General features: G+C 44.2%; 1 pseudogene; it reads right to left on the bottom strand.

Annotated features, from left to right (window-relative positions):
- Positions 1-605: 605 nt before the first annotated feature.
- Positions 606-8,068, bottom strand: LOC119290304 (annotated as a pseudogene).
- Between the last annotated feature and the right edge of the window lie 2,858 nt (positions 8,069-10,926).

Here is a 10,926-nt window from a genome sequence, read left to right as displayed (position 1 = left end):
TTATAAACTGTTATTATTGTGCTACGGATATGATGGAAGTAATGAGAGTTGAGTTGAGTGATGTTCCTGTGAGAATTACTCCTTGTTGGTGTCCTGATGCATGGCTTCGTCTCTCCCCCTTCTCAAAGTGAAAGAAAACGCAGTGCCAAGCAAAATAGAGAAGATAAAAAATTGGGATTAGACGGCACCACACCCCGTCATGTCATGGGCCTAGGGCTCGATTAACGCTATCTTCCCGCCGCCCTACTGATGCCGGGCACTATTGCGACCGATCTTAATTTCAAGGCATGAGACAATTCATGAGCAGCAACAACTAATTTCTCTCAAGTAGCACACAACAGCAGGAACCACTCTCAGATTTACTGCTGCAGCCTGCAGATAACTAGCTTGGTGTGCAACAAGGCAACACAACCCATGGTACTTGTGGAATTTTGATAGAATCACAAAATGTAACCAAAATGAATCCTATATGGATTAAGGACAAGCCCTTCGATCCACGCACAACGGCTAACACTCGACGGAATCTATTGCTTGCAGCACAGCACCAACAAACACAAGCCTACAAACTCAAATTCAGAATTCTCATTCACCTTCACAAGGAACATGTGGTGATACTTATACTAGATGTCCATATTAGTTAGGCTTGAGGACAACTAAAAACAAAGGATTAATTTGTGGGACACAAGCAGTGGATGGAGCAAACTTGCGGAGTCTTTGCAGCAATTAATTCTCGGACCGCTTGTACGGAAATTGCATAAGTTTTGACTCAAGAGCTTAAATCGTGCAACATTTGTTGTGACATGCCAGCTCAGCTCAAGGAAGACAGGGCTTAGTTCTGCCAACAAACTGAATGAAGTGGGGGCTCGATGCGGAGTAGCAACCGTTGGCGGTCCATTTCCATCAGACCCCATCTTGGTGCTACACCTTCGCCCGGAAGCTGAACTTGAAAACATCCTTGGGGTATGGGTTCGTCAACTGGGAGCAAATTGAGAGGAACACCTGGACGATCACACCAAGTGTCAAATGCATGAATGATCACGCGCCCACATGTAATGTGAGCTCTGTAAACATGTGCTTACCACTCCTGACGCATGACACGTTGTCACATTTGAGCTTCGGTAAGGGTGTACCCACTGCCGGAAGCTCCCACACACTGTGGCGTCTGGGGAAGGGGATTTCTGGATGCCTTTCCCTTGCTTTTTTCTGCAAAGAGGCTGTCTTTAACTTGGGACTTCCAAGACACAATTGGAGATATTTTATCACTTTTGAGCTTTAATAGTAAAGAACAAACAGGAAAGGAAGATTGACCTACTAACCTTTTAAATGGTCACTGCAGGCTCGGCTCACTCAGAATATCAGGACAAAAGTTTCCTTTGCTGAAATGTAAACAATGAAGCTTCACTATAACTTAGGTCTTAGGTGATGCTCTTCCACACAAATTGTTAATTTCATGAAATACATGCTACCCAATCAGTAAGAAGCCGGACAACAAGTGCAGAAGCAAACTGTCCAACTATCCAAGAAAGCAAAGCACAGAACCTGCGACATGAAAGTTACTGATAGTTAGCATACTAGACAGCAGCACAAACCATTAAATTAGTTATTATGGCTTATTATTTTATAGAAAATTTATTACATGAAGTTTTTCACAATATATTTTTTGTCTCAAAATTTTAGAATTTCGAAATCTCCAACACTTAAACACAGAAGCAATGCTTATAGAAATATCATAGTTATAGACGATGGATCTATGTGCTCGTCACAGCCAAATGGATAGTTATCTAGACTTATTGAGGAAAGTGCAATTAGTTTTTCCTTGATCCCTAGTATAGGTAGTAGGTCACCATGTTTTTTTCAGACACACAGGAGATCGCGCACCTATGTATTAAGATGGAAAACAAGTTGTGTTTTACAAGAGGGCTACTTACAGTCCACAAACTGTCACTTTGCAGCCTATGTAGTTCACCATGTTCAATCTAAACTGTTGGATAAAAAAAAGAACAGTCCAGAATAGTTTAGGAGCATAAAATTTCTCTATCATTCTGTAGAAAAAGGTAAGTTTCTTAAGAATTATAGGGTGGCTGTGTATATGTAAATACAGAAACACTAGACATACACACCATTGATTGTTGCAAATTATTGTGGCAAAGTATTAGCAGCCTGGACATTGGACGTGATGCCGTTCTAAGCTTCAGAAATGCTCATACAGTTGATCCTTCACCTTCACTTTGTATTGCCGCTTACTTGAACGTGATAGCAGCCTGGACCGGAGAAATAAGACCGGACCCTACACCTTCACTTCGTATTGCTGCTTACTTGAAAAAAATATGGGTTTTCTTCGTTGTGTTTATACTTGTTACCTGACAGTAAAAGATAGGTGCCTTCAATATGCAAGAAGTGGTAGAAGCATTATGAGAAAATAGGTGTTACTTCATACTTACTTTTCAATCAAAATTGGCAAGCACACTGGATTAATACTTCCATAAAATCAGAACTAGAGACCATTTTGCAGAATCGATCTGATTTATCAGAAAAAAAAAGTCCAATTATTCGCAAGTCTGCTTCCTGTCCTGAAAGAAGATAGCAGAATGCATTGCATTAAAATTTTGATACATGAGCAACTGGATTGCAGATTCAGAGGTGCAATTGCTTACCTGATGAGATTCTGTTAAAAAAGGTAAATAAAAATAGATATATTTGTCCATGAGGTGTCGCCTTAGTCTTCATATTTACCGTGTAGCTGGCACATGAAAACTGTAATACGCCTCAGTGTGAAGAAGTGGTAGAAGGGTTATGAGAAGATAGCTGCGACTTGATACTTACTTTTCTATCGAAACTGGCAAGCACACACAGGATTAATAATTCCATAAAAGCAGAACTGGAGGCAAATTTGCAGAATCAATATCTGATGTCTCGTGTCTAACTAATGTCCCATTATACAGGTGCTGCTTCCTGTCCTGAAACAAGATTGCAGAATGCATTGCCTTAACATTTCGATACATGAGCAACTAGATTGCAGATTCAGACGTGCAAGTTGCTTACCTATTGAGATTCTTTTAAAATAGACGTTCATCTATAGGTCTATCAGGTGCCGCCTTAGTCTTCATATTTACCATGCAGCTAGCAGATGAAAGCAGAACAAAGGCAAGTGCAGAACAAAAGCTACCACGTCTGTATAAGAAATTTAATTGTTCTGGTTAGAAAAAGGGAAGCTGCATAAGAATTAACCATAGGGCAGATGTTTGTATAGATACAGAAACACAGAAGTCATGAATGGAGTGTGAATTTTTTTATTTTTTTTTAGAAATGGAGGAGGACCCCCGGCCTCTGCATCTAGACGATGCATGCAGCCACTTTATTAAGAATTCACATAAGACTTTACAAAGTCATACAACAGTAAGCCTAAAGCCACCGTCTAGACAACATCTGTCGCTACTCCTATTCAGTTGAATGGAGTGTGAATGAAATCATAAAAATTGCTGAGCAGAAGTTGGTTTTCCGTTACTTACTGGCAGATTGGCGTGTGCCTGGCAGCCTGTCACATTTCAGAAGCTATGTCCATATTGCAACAGTGGAGCCTGCTAGCCTGTCAGAATTTACTAGAAGTTAAGATAAAGCACAAGCACATTAACAAGAAGAGGGAGGCGACAAGTGTTACCTTGGGCTACAAATATACTTCTAAATTTGGGTACGTTCCTTTCAATTTCTCAGCTTGCTCTTCTTGCTCGGCAGTGCCACACGATAGACGTAGAAATTGCAGCGAAGTGGGGAAGCCCTGCTCTGGCAGCCATCGGAGTTGACGACAACTAAAGACATGTAACTCTTTGAGAGAAGAAAGGCGTTGTAATCCTTGAGGGAGGGACTGCAGAACGTTGCAACGATGAAATGCTAGTGTCTGGAGGGAGGTGAGGAGATGAAACGCATTCTCTTGCTCTTCCGTGAAGCCTTTTGCCCGCTCATCATCATAGAATTGCAGCTCGTGGAGGTTGGCGGAGAGGTGGCTGCAAATGGGGGCAACGAGCACCGCCGAGATGCTATCCACCACCAGTTTCTCCAACTGGAAGGAGCCCGCATGCATTAATTCGGTCCTTGCCACCTGTGAGAGCAGATCTGCTGCTATAGAGTTGCCACTCCAGAAATAGTTCCGGACCTCCAATTCCTTGAGGTTGACTGTGATGAGAGGATTAAACCCATCCAGTGTTAAATTGTCACAGGCTACTAGACTTAGATGGGTGAGAGACGTGAGGTTTGAGAGCAGAGCCATTGACAACATGATTGACTCTCCCAAAATATCAAGTTTCCTGAGAGATGCAGGGAAAGGGTTGGCCATCGGAGCTCCTCCAGCTTCTCCCATGGGCCACCGAGAGAACAACTTCCTGCATCCTGATATACTTAATGATTGGAGCGACGTGATGTCCTGGATTCCCCCTCCATCCTCCGCGGGCAGAAGAACCAGGCCATCCGAGAAGGAGAAGCTAAGTGCCTGCAGTGAGCCTGATGATGGGAACTGTATTACTTGTTCCTCATCGTCTCCAGATGAAGAACTTACATACAGTTTAGCAAGTGCTGGGCAACTATTGAACATTTTTGACAGCAATGTCCCAGTAAGACGAGATACATCTATACTGAGACCCACAACTTTTCTCAAGGATTTAAGGTTTTCGAGGTCTGCCCACGAAATGTGTGATGCATCTCCAATACGCAGAAACTCTACTTCACCCAGATTCTGCAAGGCCAAAGCACCGGCATATCCACCAACAACAACGGAATTCCCATGGTAAGACAACATGTCTGAGAATGCTTTTGCGTCTTGTTTTACAGCAAAATCAGTTAGTCTCGATGTGTGAGGCATGGGAGGCAGACACAGCTTGGGGCAACCATCAATGCGAAGCCTGCACAAACTGGTAAAAGAGCACTCCGAGAAGGGCATCAAACATAGATTGGGACAATTGCTGCAATCGATGCTTTCAAGACCTGGAAACATATCGCAGTTAGGTTCCACAACCCACTCGACAAGATCTGACAAGTCATGAAACACAACTTTCTTCAACTGCCCTGTAACACCACCATAGTCAGGACCAAACCGTTGCAGTCCAGAAATACTCTTCAAGCTGAGTTCCCTGAGATATGGTAGCTGCCCAAAAGGTGGAAGAGTTCCCCAAGACACGCCATGTAAATGGAGAATCTCTAAATTGTTCACCCATATTTCGGGACACAATCAACTAGGACAAGTGGTACCACCTTGATTTATAATGCCAAGTGTTGTAAGGTTAGAGTGTGGTTGAAGAGCATCAAGAATATCAGCATCTACATCAGTAGGTTGCTCTCTGCCCCAAACTAACGTCAACTCTTTCAAATCCCTTTTCAACATCAATTTGGCGCCAGTAGCTTCTTCCTTGGTTGTCACATTTTCAAGATTATGAATACTGAGTGCTCCCCCAAGGTCTCCCAATTCACCCAACTCTCTTAAATCAAATCCAACACTTTCTTTCTTCACATGGAATTCTTTTAGCTCCTGCAGATACTTCATCTTTCCAACCTCGGGAACATTGGAGTGGAGTTCTTCTTTAGCGAGGAAATCGCGTAAATTCACAAGGCGGCTAATGTCTTTAGGCAAATTGGAACTACCATACCAACTACTTAGGTCCAAGAATTTCAAGTGATAAAATCTGGATAGTGTGCTAGGTAAAGTCATTTCTATGCCAATGCGTGATCCAATTTGGAGGTACTGGAGGTAGATTAGTTTTGAAAAGCTTTGTGGCAGAGATTCAAGGGACTTCACTGCTATAAATAGGACGCGCAGGCCATTTGTTTCCTTGAACATATCTTTTAAGATAGCAACAATTGATTCTTCATATTGTCTAAAAATCATCAGTGTCCGTAGATTTACAATGTCTATCCTCCCCTTTAGTTTACCCATTTCTTTCCTAAACTTTTCATCATATCTATTCTCTATGGTGATGGATATGTGCCGAATAGATTGTGGGATGGCCTCGGCTCTAAAATCCAGATCACTTATATTGAGGCATTCTTGTGCAGAGACACTCCGGGATAGCTCATGCATTAAATCATGCATTACATAGTATTCTTCACGAAAAGAGTGATAACAAATAACCCGCTTCATGAGAAAACCATTTTCCACTAGATCTTCCATGTACCTCTTATCGGCTCGGTGGCTAGAGTCTATGATGCCTATTGCAATCAAAAAACGGTTAATTTCAGAATCACGAAACCTATAATCTTCAGGATAAAGGGAAAAATATGAGAACCATTTTTTCATATAGAATGGTAGGAAATCGTAGCTAATTTTCAAAGCTGGTATAATATCGTCATCATTTTTCTGGTTTCGCCACTCATGATTGTGAAGAACTCCATTCCAATGTTCTCGGGAAAGATTTTTCTTCAATAGCCGACCCACTGTTTTGGCTGCTAGGGGGGAGCCCTTTAACTTGCTTGCAATTTCTCTTGCAATGCCATCTAACTCATGTTCATAATCCCTAGGCTTATGTTCACCAAATATACAAGATTCAAAGAATGTGAAGAACTCGTTAGACTCCAAGCCTTGCAGTTGAACTGGATCAACTGTTTTCATCATTCTTGCTAGTTTTGGGAATCGAGTTGTGACAAGTATCATGCTGCCTTTGGCTTCCCCCTTTGTGAATGGGGCTAGCAGGGTTTTCCACTCGTCCTCACTATTGCATTTCCATATATCATCCAAGACAATTAAGAACCTTTTGGACTTAAGTCTCTGTGCAATGGACTTCTGAAGCCGGTCTAGATTGGTTGTTTCACTTGCAGTTTCATTTTCAGTAGCAGATATGCAGTTATTTATCTGCTGGGTGAGCTTCAACACATCAAAATCAGTCGATACACACACCCAAACCATAACAGCAAAGTGCTCTTCAGTCCTACCATCATTATACAGGTATTGGGTGAAAGTTGTTTTTCCAATACCCCCTGGGCCAACTATAGGAAGAACAGAAACAGCTTGACCGTGATGTGTGCCACTTGTGATATCATTGACAATTTTCTCAAAAATGTCTTTCCTCCCGTGCAGTGTATCTTGTATTATTGTGGACCCTATGATGGGCCGTTTTAGGGTGACAGTTGTGCTGCTGCTTGGAATTTTGCTGAGCAAATCAGAGATGGGATCACATAGGGAGTGTATTTCCTTTATCACTGACTTGATTTTGCTGGACATGGAGACTCTGTCGAAATGTAACTTATCGACATCGCCACCATCATCAGCACTAGCAATGTGGTGTGGGCTATTGACAGCAGCAGTAGTTGCAGAACCATCATCTTGGGCACGCGAGCAAGAAAAGCATGGAAACCAGTTACCGATAGTGTGGCGAGCAGCATGGCCACCATGACGAGCATGGCCGAGGAGGCCATCGCCGAGATCTGGCGCGGCATAGTCGGTGCCGTCGAGCTGGTCCTGGATCTTGAAGTAGTGGAGCTCATCCAGCACGTCCTCCGCCTCGTCGGCCTTCTTGCTCAGCTTCTCCAACAAGGCCGGCAGGGCAGGGACGTTGCTCGCGTCCCTCCCCTCGGCGAGTTGCAGCAGCCCTTGTGTGTGAAGCAGCTTGGTTTGGATCTGGTCGGAGTTGTGGCCGAGCTCGAGGCTGTCGACATACGCGGCCACCAGGTCGTCGGACAGCTTCGTGAGCAGCTTGCCGAGGAGCGAGCCCGCCGCGCCGGCGGCTGCCTCCATCCGCGCTTCCGGTTCACTTTGGCGAGGATGGGAGTGGTTGGGACTTGGGACTTGGGTGTTGAGAGAATGAGTAATACGAGCAGAGGACAGCTATCGATGGAGCCTATATATAGGCTGGTCGTCAATTATCATGGAGCTTCTACCCGAGGACGTATCCTGTGCAAGTGCAACCAAGGAGTTTGTGCTGTTGTAGTATTGGAGAGACGGGATCCATCAACAAGCTGGGCTACTGATATACTTTACAAAATGATCCTTGTGCTATTTTAGTATTCAGGTGTCTTCCTCCGGTAAACAAATGCCATGGTGCGTATATGTAAGCAAACATGTCTCGGATGTGAAATATCTGTATGAAATTCCCGCAACCAAAAAAAATGTCTGCATGAAGTTCTGTATTTCTGATGTCAAAAATACAAGTGTGCTGCTACTTTAATAAAGTGTTGGCTTTTTCCTCAAAAATAGAGCGTCATTAACACACCTAGAATATTGTTAGAATATTTCTTGGCACAAAAAGGTAATCAGTACTACCATTGTTAGAACACTTCTTGTCATAAACTACTTTTTGTAACATCTCATCTCATTAAGAAATGTTCAAACAAATTATACTCTCTTCATCCAAAAATAAGTGTCGCTGGTTTAGTACAACTTTATAAAGCTATACTAAATTAGTGCACTTATTTTGAGACGGAGAGTAGGTTCCAAGAGAAGAGAGCTAAGCTGAGCTAGTAGTACATATAATTCCCAGTTACGTCTATTTATGTGTGTCTTTAGGTTGTATCCTTGCGATCTACGCTAGTCTTCGACGATGGCAGTTGATGTTCTGGTGCGCTAGTTCTATGGGTCTTAGCACGATGATTTTCCGACTGTATACTACAACAAATTTTGTCCGGCTTGGGCGGGGAGGGGCAATGACGGCGGCGCGTCTTCGTCTCGCTTCAATGCTTATAGTCATTACTAGGTGGTATACGAATTTAGATGTATTTTTTATTATTTCTGATATTCGTTTCACTATCGTGATTGAAAATGAATAGATCGAAAGTTTTTCTTAAAAAATCACTTTCAAACAAAAAAAAAGCGTTCTTTCATTTGCTCCATTCTGCATAATGCGAGGACCATTGTAGAAGTTTTCAGGGGCCTTCTGCGAATATGCTTGTGGCCAGCTGTAGCTGGATCTTGTCCCTTCCTTCTTAAGCAAAGGGACCTTAAGTGTGTCCTCGCAGGTCAGTCAATGCACAAGGGGACACAGTCAGGAGACATGATTTGGATCTTGATCTTCTTGTAGGTCATGTCATCCATCAACTTTTTCTTTTTCCGAACAAAGCCCCCAAATCTATTAAGGAACACCAACGGTATAAAGCACCACACAAACATAGATAATTACAATCAGGTAAGGCATCTACTCATTCTACTTCGTTCACCTCGCCAAGGTTTTAAGCATCCCCAACTCGGACCTCTGCTCCATCCTCGTATGTTTAGATTAGATGGTCTGGATATTGTTAGTACTTTAACATGGACACTCATATTGGATCGGATATAGGCTGATGTCTAAAATCTCTTGGTCCGGCCTCAAGGGGCGGAGCGGGAGAGTCCGGACGTTTGCCACATCGGACTCCAACAGCTCGGACCACCTAAAACCCCATATGAGCCTGTGTTTTTCTTCTTCCGCACCGAAGCTTACCAGTCTGCCTATCGATATTCATGGCGTGGCACCTGAGGAGTCTTCCAGACAATTAAAAGGAGGTCGGTGACCCCCGAACCCTAACCGACCCATTTCCCCCTTTTTTTCCCCAAACTTCCATGGCGCCACTGCTCTTATCCAAGCTCGCGCAGGCCCGACGTTCTAAGACTAAAGGCCATGTACGACATCTCCATGGTGTGGCAGAGGATCATGCGGTGCAATCAACTATACTCATGGCGAAGCACCGTGCGGTGCTTGCCGCCAAGGTGGGTGCGGCCCGAATTGCGGCTGCCCAATCTTCGAGCTCTGCAAAGCCAACTTCGGAGGAGGGGATGGCCCCATGGCGCTCATGGATCCTGCAGATGAGGAGGCGATGGCATTTGACCCCGTCGCAGAGTTCGCATCCGTTAGGTTCGAGGTGGTCTGACGCCGCATCAAACGAGGGTGACGACATATGAAGCAATACTGCCTCATGAAGGTGGATGAGGCATAGCACCTCGCAGCAAAGGAGCAAATAAATGGAGCGGCGGATGATGCTGCCCTGGTGGTGCTCCTCGCCAACTCGAAGCTTGTTGTCTACCACGATCGCCAAGAAATCTTCATTTGTGAAGTTGAGCGCATCATGCTTTTTGCGGACCTTGGAGATGAGGCCAAAGAGCAGGACGGAGAGGCCACCGCCGCTGGTCCACCGCCTCCCGGATCCGCTCGAAAAGGATGAAGTCTTGGCATGTCCGTGGACATTTGGAGGGCATCTGTTTGATGATCCGCGTTGGAAATGGCCTCCCAGACTGGCTAATTTGCCACCCCCCCCCCCCGCCATTTGTCCATGAACAATGTTCTCAGAGTGTTCTCGTGTGTTCACATCACACCTCTCGTTTGTTCGAGCATGCGGTTGTGGCCCTCCAAATTATCCGGACACATGAATATGGTTGATGTGGATGGAGAGAGAAAAAAAGGAAAGAGAGAAAGTGGTCCAGGGTGGGCAGAGTCCGACATGGCGGGCTATCCAAACACGTCCGGGCACCTCATTTCCTTCGCACATATGGGCTAAGTTGGGGTTTGAAGACGTATGGACAAATGAAAAGGATTCGATAACCTCAGTTTGAGAAGTTTTTTCTTTTGTCTCTCCTATCCATCTGGCATACGGAGAGCATTTTGGGGTCCTGGTTGATGTTTTTATTGTCTCAAATATCAACTAACAAAATCTTAAGAAATTCCATATTGTTCATAGCTGTGCGGAGGACCAAGACAACGACGACTATGAGAGGTCTTTTAAAAACTTGTCTTTGCAAAGCGCTTGAGGCAGGAGTATACATGCAGGCAGCCAAATGAAGTAGTAGAGTAATTTTAGCTTTGCTTTAATGATCAGCTAAAGTCACCAAAAGCAGGGACGAACACTATACGTTGGGAGGAGCGACACCGACTAATAATAATTGGTTTGTAAACAGGCCCCCGACGGGATCCTTTTTTCCACAGGGTCCTAGCTATTCCCGCCGGCGCCCGTGAAGCGTCCATTCGTTGGAGCTTTGAGAAGACA

This window comes from Triticum dicoccoides, chromosome 1A, assembly GCF_002162155.2.
Source record: "Triticum dicoccoides isolate Atlit2015 ecotype Zavitan chromosome 1A, WEW_v2.0, whole genome shotgun sequence".
In the NCBI taxonomy this organism is placed as follows: domain Eukaryota; kingdom Viridiplantae; phylum Streptophyta; class Magnoliopsida; order Poales; family Poaceae; genus Triticum; species Triticum dicoccoides.
Note: the sequence above shows the minus strand (reverse complement) of the source record. Positions and strands in the feature narration are given on the sequence as shown.